The sequence below is a fragment of the Sturnus vulgaris genome, chromosome 1, assembly GCF_052056855.1.
Source record: "Sturnus vulgaris isolate bStuVul1 chromosome 1, bStuVul1.hap1, whole genome shotgun sequence".
Lineage (NCBI taxonomy): Eukaryota > Metazoa > Chordata > Aves > Passeriformes > Sturnidae > Sturnus > Sturnus vulgaris.
The window spans coordinates 118,580,683-118,589,242 of record NC_142243.1 but is presented as its reverse complement, the minus strand read 5'-3'; positions in this window follow the sequence as shown (position 1 = coordinate 118,589,242).

Sequence of the window (8,560 nt, the reverse complement as noted above, 5' to 3'; positions counted from 1 at the left end):
CATGAGACAAAGAGCATACTGAAGCCAAAGTCTTTCTAGCAATATCTGTTTCATCTTCGGTCTTAAAACAAAGGCCAGAACTATCAAATTTGTCACTGCTCAGCAGCTTGGCATGGTCTTCAGAGAGCCATACCCTGACATCCACTGACACATCAGCTATATGCCCATTAATTTAATTTAGTATTTTTTCACTTCTGCTAAGCAAAAAGATAAGTTAATTTTCCATCTCTCGGTATTCAATTTCTCCACTTTTTTTTCCTTGTCTTTTCTCTCCTGATGTAGGTGTTTGAATATTTACAGGGTTGGTTTGGTGACTTGCAGGAGCCATCTGTCATCCCCGTGGTGTGCCACAGCTCATGCTATACAGTGCTACTCTGTTAGCACTCTGCTGTCAAAAGAGCCAGACCTCTGTCAGTTCCTCAGCTTCAAGTGAGTGCTGCAAAAGGCACAGCATGGGGGTAAAATGTACACTGAGAAATTAAAACAGTTGGATCACAAAGCACTTGAACGACCAAACACAGCTGGAGCTTTCAGAAAATTTGAAGGAAACACAGAGGTTTGAGGATAATGTTGAGGCCACCATCACCACACTTTTCTGAAGGAGCAAAGAAATCCCTTTAGCAAGATCCCTGTAAAACCCCTGTAATGGTGAGCAGTGTAAGGAAAATGGTGCTTACTTTTGCTAACTGAACCAAGAACTCGAGGCCCATTCCTGTAAAAATTGGGGTGGACATGGGATACAAAGCTAAATACAGAACTTAGGAAATGGAAGGAGACAATTTAGACACCACTCTTCCAAGACACACTGACAGTAAAAAGGAAGTAAATTGTCTGTAGGTGTCTCCAGGATGGTTGTTTGCACAGCTGCCAGATGAGGATGAACTCAGAAATGGAAATCAGGTGTTTGTGTTGCTGCTGCACAAAAAGAAAACTGAGTATCTTCTGTTGAAAAGGCAAGGAGGGTTTGAACAGGGAAAGATATGACACTGATGTATTTTGAAGTGCAAGGTTGAGCTTGAAATTCCCTTCATATAAATGCAGAGTATGCTTGTATTTATCCCAAGCTATAGGTAACCCCAGCAATAAGGAATATTGAAGAAATCTCTCATCAAACCTGGATCAGTTTTTCAGTGCTATGAGTGCTCGCCAGCTTTTCAACTCAATACCAGGAAAAAGCACAGTCATTTCCCATTAAACACTACAGATTAGATCTGCCACACAGGGAGCATGGCATGAAATTTAACAGTATTCCAGAGTGTGTCAACTCTCCTTAAGTCAAAGTCAATAATAGGGAGGGAGGATGCCCTTTTTTTTTTCTTGTTTCAATGCCAAACTCAACAGGAGACTTTCAACCTTTTGAAGGAGCAATAGAAAATCAAAGACCTAGGAGAGCTATATGCCAAGTTCATCCTTTGCAAACGTGTCACAGGGTACAGTCTATGCACGTTGCTTTCAAAAGCAAGAAATCATTTATTTTAAGGACATCTGTGCATCTTTAAAGGAATAAGGTAACTTCTACTGTAATTGTTATACACTCTGTGATGATTTTAATACAGTCTTTCCATAACCAAGTTCTCAAGCACATTTTAACTTAGCATTATTCACAACTGAAAAGTTCAGTTTGCGTTGACAGTCACAACATAAGTGTCTGCCAAGAGACGAATCCTGGCCATGCAAACGTTCAGACGGGATAGAAAGTTCTGTCAATGTGTGAAAAGAGGACAGGGCACAATAGAACTAAAGATGACTCTCTATTTTTTCATTTCCTCCTTTGAAAATAGAACTGGAAGCCCCAATCTCAGGCTCTATCAGTTAATTAGAGATTTTTAAAAATGTAATTCTATTTTATTCTTCCTATATTCTTCTATGAAGGTTACATATAATGCCTAATACATCTGACAAATTACCTGCAACACTGATAAAAGATCAAACAGATCCAGAGTTCATAGAAATATTTATAGAAATATGTTATAAATGGAGGAAGAGTGACGTATTCAATGAAGCCTTTTAGCAACACTGCTTTGATCTGTCTATATCTGAGTCCAGTCAGAGCAACTTTTCTTGACAATTTAAAGTTAATCATACATCAAAGAATGCAGTGTTTTGGAAAATTACATAGAAGTGTTACTTAGGTTAAAAAAATTGTCCTAAACAGGCACAAATAAAAGATTAATGAAGAAGATTTTGCTGGGGTTTTGTAGAACTTTATTTTACTTGTAGAAATTTGAAAGACAAACTGAAAAGAAGAGAAGATAACATCATTTATTCTTTTTTAAATGCTTTCATTTTAAAAATATAACTGGAACTAGATGATTTTTTTCAAGCTGTGCAATTGTTACATGATTTTGTTTGTTTCTTTGGGGTTTTTTTGTAAACTGCATCCTTTTATTTTTGTTTCAGATGAAATCAGAAATTCCTCAACTCAGTCTGCGAGCTGTTACAGCACTCAGCAATGGCACAGTAGGTTGTCAGGGTTGGTCTTGGTCTGATGTCTGTAGGTAATGTAGGAGCACAAATAGTGTAAAATTGACATTATGCAACAGGTCTGGCAAGACCATGAACAAGAGATGTGAGTACAGTTTTTATGCAGTGAGTCTCAGGGACATGAGAGAAGCTATGTCTGAAGGAAGCTGTATTCAATAAAAGCACAAAAGTACATAAGTTACTATACTAATTACTTAGAGGAGTAATTTTTGGTGGAGGAAAAGCAAGTTTTACTCAGATAAGACCCCACACCACTCACGTACTAGGAGAAACCCCTACCATCATCTGTGACTGCTGCTTGTGTTAGATACTAGAAAGAAGGGATGGATTAATGGACTAGCTAATGACCTTCCTGCCTCCATCAGCAATTCAGTATCCTGCCTTTCACTCATTGTATGAAAGAAATGGATTCTACATACACTATGACAGGAATAAGTCATGAAGGTTCATCAGGACACAATTTGTAGGTGATAAAAACATCCTCCATCCTGGGCCCTATTTTATTCCCTTCAGGACTGGTACTCCATAAATCCTTCCAAAGGAAAAGTGCCTCTCAGTGCCCATAAGTGCCAGTGTTTCTGTTCTTTTCCATCAGCCTGAATGAAGATCACATATGCAAGCAGCCAATCTTAAGGAATGAATCATTAATCTAATATAGGAAGCCACCTTGGTATATTTTCATTCCTAGACTGACTCAACATCTGTTTTAATTAGATATTCTGCATGGGTTCTGCTTTATGTTTGGTTACATATTCATTCCAAGAGGAAGAGGAACATGTAGAGCATGGGAAGAGTTGAGCTTTCATATTGAAGAAATTGCATTAATACTTAATAATCTGAATAAGCAATTGAAAGGAAAGTAACCAAAATGCACTGAAGGTATCTTTTCTACTGACAGTTATAAAGCTCTCTACTGAAATTCCAGCTCTTTTACTCCATTGCCATTCTCTTACTGCACTGCATTTTAACCCCATGGCCAAGTACTGACTACCCCTTATCTTATGATTATCTATGTTCTAAAACTGCAATGAAGAAAAACAGCAGAGAATTTAGCAATTTGGGCAGTTTCATCCCCTTAGGGACCGTGAAAATGACAATATGAGCAGTAGAAGCCAAACTCCAGCGTGCTGGGAAAGGAGTGGAAAAGAGGAACATCTCCCTTCCTCATTCACTCCTACAGCCAGAGGAGACCCAGATGCTTTCCATCCCTGGGCATCCTGAGCCATTCCTGGGACTGCACAGCCGTCTTTGCCTCCCTAAGTGCTAAGGCAAGCTGCCAATGAGATTAAATCAAGTAATGCTGAAGGCTGAATGTCTAACTGGAGCTAATATTTACAATAATGCCTGTGATGACATTCTTTGAACTATATGGAAATGACACACAGATAATCTTTGATGAAGGGACATAGTGACTTCATTGAAACATAATTCATACAGCAGTTAGTGGAGAAAAATCTGATGTTCATGGAATCACTACTTGGAAGCACTGATTTCAGCCCTACACTTTCAATCTCTAGGAGAAAAATTATATCAAGAGCTCTCCAGGCAGTTTCACCTCTTTGAACTGACTGGATGACAAAATGACAACAGCATTTCTTACAGTTGTTCATTGTTGATTTTGCCAGACACAGAGAATCAAATAAGCAAATCAATACATTTTTGGCAACTGGACGAAAAATACCTCTTTGGATCACTATAAATACACTACCTGTAATAGAAGTTAAACCATACCTGACCTAAACTGATGGAAAAAATTTAAGACTTTATTTAGGCCATTTCTTACGGTTTTCCTCTACAACTAATCAATGTACTCTCTGCAAGAAGCTACATGACTGGGCTTGCAGCTTTGCTATCAATCTTATTCTCATCTATCAATCCTTACTAGTGATGGCAAAATTCTACAGAATTTAGCAAATCGTCATCCATGGTAAATATGCCAGCAGTAGATCCCAGAGGGTTGTGATCAGTGGCACAGGGACTCATCGAAGGCATGTCACCAGTGGTATCCCCCAGGGCTCTACACTGAGCCCAGTATAGTTTCACATATTCATCAATACCTCGGATGAAGGAGCACATGCCTCCTCAGCAAGTTCACTGGTGATGGGCTGGAAGACAGAGAAGAAGTGTGTCAGTCCAGAGAAAACATTGGGAGTAAGCCAGAGAGGTTGTCGGGCTTTGGCCAGAACAAAGATTTAGTTGGCAGGATATGGCAGAATAATACACATGACTAATAAATCGCTATAAATGGATACAAATTAATGCAAATGGCCTGTTCTGGAAAAACAGGCAAGACAATAGAGAGGAAATGCTGGATAAATTAAAGAGACAGTATCCAGGCTGCTTTGGTAGGTGTTGGTTACAAACCAGAACACCAGGCAAGGCAGAATCCTCCAGAGCACAAACTGTGGTCCCTCCAGAGGATTTTAGCTGATTAAATGCCAGATGTAAAAGGGACACAGTAAGACACAGTCTGTGAGGGTCATGACATGTATCATATGCACACTTTCTATATGGAACCCAGCTGAAAATCCAGCCAGGTCTGAAAGTAGGTGATTTGCAGAAAATTCAGCAGTAATAGAAATGTGACCACCTGTTCATGTTATGACTGAAAATTGAACATTTTAACTGATTTTATTTTTTTCATAGAAATGTCAGATAATTCTTTGGACTTTTATCCTGACATCCAGTATTTTCCATGTAGATCTGTAATTTTTTAAAATGAGTATGTGTGGAAAGGCAATGAGAACAAAAAGTGGAGTTTTGCTTAACAGAACGCAAACCTGATAATTATTGCTAATATTCATTTGTGATGCGTATCACACTGAGCTGCCAAAGAAAATTCTTGCTGCCCTGCAATACTGAAATGCTTTCCACCAAGAACTGAGTAATTTCGCCTGTCAAGAAAACAATCAGCGTGCTTTATTCCATGGTGATGGTTCCATCACCATCTCTCATTCTTCTTCAAGGGGCAGAATCCACTCTCTGCTTAACTTTCCCATAAACACCTGCTTAACATTTCTTTTAAATACCACACATTGTCACCGTGTGCAATTAGCGATCTTTGGCTAAGTGAGGAACCTTATGTATGTTTCAGACTGGCTGACAGGTGACAGATTTACTTCCCACATCCACAAGTTGTTATGAAGCACAGCTCCCCCACTGAAGACTGACAGCTGCCTGCATTTGCAAAGCCAAAGCCCCTCTCAGACTGATTTGTACCAACACACCAGGCAAGATTGGGAAGATGTTCCTATTGCTTCATACACCCACATTGTAGGTGATAAAGCTGGTCAGGTGATCAGGTTTTTCACACTGCCACAAGCAATTTTCTGATTTAATATCCAGAGCTCCTAGACCAATTCACTGTTAATTCTGTAGGTTGCTTTGGGCTTTTTCCCTGCAAAAGCTTAATGAGATACCATTTGCTGCGCATTTCATGGCTTCTTACTCCTTCCTACCATTTGTGACATGGAAAGGTTTATCTCCATTTACAGCATTAAAAATAGGCTTTTGTAGCTCAATGGCTATTTCAGCAGTCACTTCATCTAAAGACTTTCTGATGAACTGTGGACTTGCCCTGGTATAGAAAGAGTCCCCACATGACTGAGCCACAAGACTAGCTAGAGTGACATGTAGAAGAAACAATTTCATTCAACGTTGCCAGAGGACTCCACAAGATAAAGAGATAAAGGACTTCCAGAAAAAGACCTTTATCAAGGTTTTTCAATTACTACCTTGGTTCTGATTATGTGACTTCTTCCACCATATAGGATAAGACCATTAGGGCTTCAAGGCACATGACAGGAGCTTGCCTGTGGGAAAATGAGGATGAAATCTATCATCCAAAGTTGATAGTAAAAGAAATCTTTTGGATACAAATTAAGGTGATATTTAAAACATTTAATATATCTTCTTGTCCAGAATATATCTTTTCCTTATTTTTCTTGGCCACTAATCACATTGAGTTAAATGTCACCTTGCAAGTAGGCCCCGGAAACAAGTGGAAATATTCAGCAAGGTGTTAGTCACTGACAGAAGGAGCACCAGACTTTGGAGAAGATACTACTGACTTGTGATTTTTTTTTATTTTTTTTTTTCTGTCAACAAGAAAATTGGCAGTACTTTTTTCCAGGATGAATGGACTGTCAGTCATCCCAAGGGGAGCACAGTCTAGCCTCGTGTGGGGTTTGATCTGTGCTGCAGGAGAAAGGAGAGGGAGTTAGAGCCGCTGAAATTGTTTCTCCTGCCAGAGGAGGGAGGGATCTACCTTGAAACCTGCTAATGGGAGTCATTGAACACAGGCTTGTCTTAATCCACAAACCATATAGATAACTTCAGCAATTCCACATGCAATCCACTCCACACGTGTTGTGTTTTAACAAGGGGAGATGATAACTTTACCCAGTCTTTGTGAAGATTGTTGTGCACTGGCTGAGGAAGATCCAAGGAGAACTGGCAATTTAAAGGACCTGCAATGAGCAGACTGTGACTATGTTACTGAACATATAAAAGAGATTGAGCAAAATGGGGAAAGACTAAGACATAGAAGTATATTTCTGTGGGTTGTAAGCTGCTTACAAAAAAAGGGTTTGGGGCTAGTTGTTATTTGACTGCAAATCAAATAGCTTCAGATCAAGAAATAAATCCATGAAGTGGCACACAATATGCCTGCCTGCACTCATATACATAGCAGGAATATTTTGGGGGGAAAATCCCAAGAATTACCAGTGGGATTTGCAATTTCTTGAAAAAACAGGAGAATTGTTTAGGAAACAGGCCTACTCAGATCAGCTAATCTGTGCCCAGAATCCATTAAGAAGCATAATTTCTTGTTTTGACAGAATTTGATTTCATTTAAATCATTAAATGAATGCAAAGCCCTATGTTCCATTATCACTGAGCTAATCCACAGCAAATATTTTTAATTCAATTATACGGAGATTAAAATACCTTAGAGATGATATAATTATGCCTCAGCATTTGGCAAGTGCACATGGGGATTTAAGAAATTGCTGAAAAAAGCAGGAAGGAAACCTTTTAAGTCTTTGATGAATAAGAACATGTACTGCAAAGTGGATGAAGTTCTCAAAACTATTAGACAATTCAGATTGTGAAAATTAAAATTCATAGGGATTCTGCAATGGAGCTGAAAATAGGCAATCTGAACAAAGTGCTTCCTTTCTAGCAACTTTCCATTTTTATCATTTAAATTATGTCATTACATCAAGGTTCTCCTAATTCTGAGGAAACTTTCAAAAACACCAAAGCACAAGTTTCTGATTTTCCATTTATGCAAATCTATACTGACAATATGTAGTCTTGTCATATATAATACCTTTGTCAAATGGGTCTAGCTCAGCTCCTGTTACTGTGGAAAGTGAGCCCAATGAAAGCTGATCTGGTTGCTTAAGATAGACTTTGATCTGCAAGAGCAGCTGCATGAACTGTAGTAAACTTTCTCATGCTCAGACAGCCAGAAATTTGAAATTTTACATTTCCTATTGACTCAAAAGGGAAGACCAAGGACAGATCCTAGGCTGAGTCTGTCTTTAGCTGAGTTTTATTTAAGAGCTGTCTCTTTGGGAAAAATTAGTTGCTGTGATGTCTAAGCCTGCTTCCCAAAGGAGGCACAGGTCCCTTTCCCTGGCTCCTGGGGCTCCTCCTGGAAGACCCTGTGGATCAGCACCTGCCTTGCACTGTCAGGTGCTGGTTGCAAGGTTGAGATCAGTGAGGAGGGTACAGATGTCATCCGTTAGTTGACACTGAGTGCAGGAGACTGAGTATGTGTTGGATAATAATGTTTATGTTGCCTCCACAAGCAAATAGAAACCCAGGAAACTGATCCATTTTTGCCAATCCTAAGGCAGAGGTTGTGCTCTTACCAGCTAGTGGGTCTGTCAGTGCTGGGGGCATGAGCCAGAGGGACAACAAAGGCCATCATGACATACTTCAGCTCTGAAGACCTCATGGGAAGGGCACCCTGAGCCATCACTGAGCTGCTGGGAGCTGGTGGGAAAAAGCAGTGCACAGGCTGCCCAGCACAGCTGGGGAAGATGCCTCTGGTGTGTCGTGCACA